The sequence below is a fragment of the Schistocerca americana genome, chromosome 3 (assembly GCF_021461395.2).
Source record: "Schistocerca americana isolate TAMUIC-IGC-003095 chromosome 3, iqSchAmer2.1, whole genome shotgun sequence".
Taxonomy (NCBI): domain Eukaryota; kingdom Metazoa; phylum Arthropoda; class Insecta; order Orthoptera; family Acrididae; genus Schistocerca; species Schistocerca americana.
This window is the reverse complement of record NC_060121.1, coordinates 590,510,418-590,512,917: the sequence shown is the minus strand read 5'-3', so window position 1 is coordinate 590,512,917 and position 2,500 is coordinate 590,510,418. Positions and strand designations below refer to the sequence as shown.

Here is a 2,500-nt window from a genome sequence, read left to right as displayed (position 1 = left end):
CGTCAGCGGCGCTTCAGCTTTGGACAATTTCACGACCCGTCTTGAAACACGGACCAAGGAGTCTAACATGTGCGCGAGTCATTGGGCTGTACGAAACCTAAAGGCGTAATGAAAGTGAAGGTCTCGCCTTGCGCGGGCCGAGGGAGGATGGGGCTTCCCCGCCCTTCACGGGACGGCGGCCTCCGCACTCCCGGGGCGTCTCGTCCTCATTGCGAGGTGAGGCGCACCTAGAGCGTACACGTTGGGACCCGAAAGATGGTGAACTATGCCTGGCCAGGACGAAGTCAGGGGAAACCCTGATGGAGGTCCGTAGCGATTCTGACGTGCAAATCGATCGTCGGAGCTGGGTATAGGGGCGAAAGACTAATCGAACCATCTAGTAGCTGGTTCACTCCGAAGTTTCCCTCAGGATAGCTGGTGCTCGTACGAGTCTCATCCGGTAAAGCGAATGATTAGAGGCCTTGGGGCCGAAACGACCTCAACCTATTCTCAAACTTTAAATGGGTGAGATCTCCGGCTTGCTTGATATGCTGAAGCCGCGAGCAAACGACTCGGATCGGAGTGCCAAGTGGGCCACTTTTGGTAAGCAGAACTGGCGCTGTGGGATGAACCAAACGCCGAGTTAAGGCGCCCGAATCGACGCTCATGGGAAACCATGAAAGGCGTTGGTTGCTTAAGACAGCAGGACGGTGGCCATGGAAGTCGGAATCCGCTAAGGAGTGTGTAACAACTCACCTGCCGAAGCAACTAGCCCTGAAAATGGATGGCGCTGAAGCGTCGTGCCTATACTCGGCCGTCAGTCTGGCAGTCATGGCCGGTCCTTGCGGCCGGCCGCGAAGCCCTGACGAGTAGGAGGGTCGCGGCGGTGGGCGCAGAAGGGTCTGGGCGTGAGCCTGCCTGGAGCCGCCGTCGGTGCAGATCTTGGTGGTAGTAGCAAATACTCCAGCGAGGCCCTGGAGGGCTGACGCGGAGAAGGGTTTCGTGTGAACAGCCGTTGCACACGAGTCAGTCGATCCTAAGCCCTAGGAGAAATCCGATGTTGATGGGGGCCGTCATAGCATGATGCACTTTGTGCTGGCCCCCGTTGGGCGAAAGGGAATCCGGTTCCTATTCCGGAACCCGGCAGCGGAACCGATACAAGTCGGGCCCCTCTTTTAGAGATGCTCGTCGGGGTAACCCAAAAGGACCCGGAGACGCCGTCGGGAGATCGGGGAAGAGTTTTCTTTTCTGCATGAGCGTTCGAGTTCCCTGGAATCCTCTAGCAGGGAGATAGGGTTTGGAACGCGAAGAGCACCGCAGTTGCGGCGGTGTCCCGATCTTCCCCTCGGACCTTGAAAATCCGGGAGAGGGCCACGTGGAGGTGTCGCGCCGGTTCGTACCCATATCCGCAGCAGGTCTCCAAGGTGAAGAGCCTCTAGTCGATAGAATAATGTAGGTAAGGGAAGTCGGCAAATTGGATCCGTAACTTCGGGATAAGGATTGGCTCTGAGGATCGGGGCGTGTCGGGCTTGGTCGGGAAGTGGGTCAGCGCTAACGTGCCGGGCCTGGGCGAGGTGAGTGCCGTAGGGGTGCCGGTAAGTGCGGGCGTTTAGCGCGGGCGTGGTCTGCTCTCGCCGTTGGTTGGCCTCGTGCTGGCCGGCGGTGCAGGATGCGCGCGCCTGCGCGGCGTTCGCGCCCCGGTGCTTCAACCTGCGTGCAGGATCCGAGCTCGGTCCCGTGCCTTGGCCTCCCACGGATCTTCCTTGCTGCGAGGCCGCGTCCGCCTTAGCGTGCTCCTCCGGGGGCGCGCGGGTGCGCGGATTCTCTTCGGCCGCCATTCAACGATCAACTCAGAACTGGCACGGACTGGGGGAATCCGACTGTCTAATTAAAACAAAGCATTGCGATGGCCCTAGCGGGTGTTGACGCAATGTGATTTCTGCCCAGTGCTCTGAATGTCAACGTGAAGAAATTCAAGCAAGCGCGGGTAAACGGCGGGAGTAACTATGACTCTGGGGCTGCAGATCAACGCCCGGAAGTGTTTCACCCTCGCCTTAGTCGCGTCAGGGCGCGAGAAGAAGGTGAAGGTGGACAGCAATGTCACCTTCACAGCAGGCAATACCACCATGCCTGCCCTGCGTGTGGGTGAAACCTTCCGGTACCTGGGGCTGCAATTTTCCACGGCGGGTCGCTGTGTCTTCAATCCACGTAGCCACCTGGTGGAGCAGCTTGACGTCATCTCCCGAGCTCCGCTGAAGCCGCAACAGCGCCTCCACGCTCTCACCAACGTACTTCTCCCTGGCCTGTACCACGGGCTGGCCCTCAGCCGCACCCGGGTGGGTGCATTGAAGTCGGCCGACGTTACCATCCGGGCCGCCGTCAGGAGATGGTTCCGCCTTCCGGCGGACACCCCCCTGGGATACTTCCACGCTCCTGTTGCCCAGGGGGGCCTCGGCATTCCATCTTGCCGATGGATGGGTCCGACCCTCCGTCGGTCCCGTCTCCTGGCGCTGAAGAAGAT

The 2,500-nt window shown here is 60.0% G+C and overlaps 1 pseudogene; it reads left to right on the top strand.

Moving 5' to 3' along the window:
* The window catches only part of LOC124608968, a 5,845-nt pseudogene that overhangs the window by 885 nt on the left and 2,460 nt on the right, over positions 1-2,500 (top strand).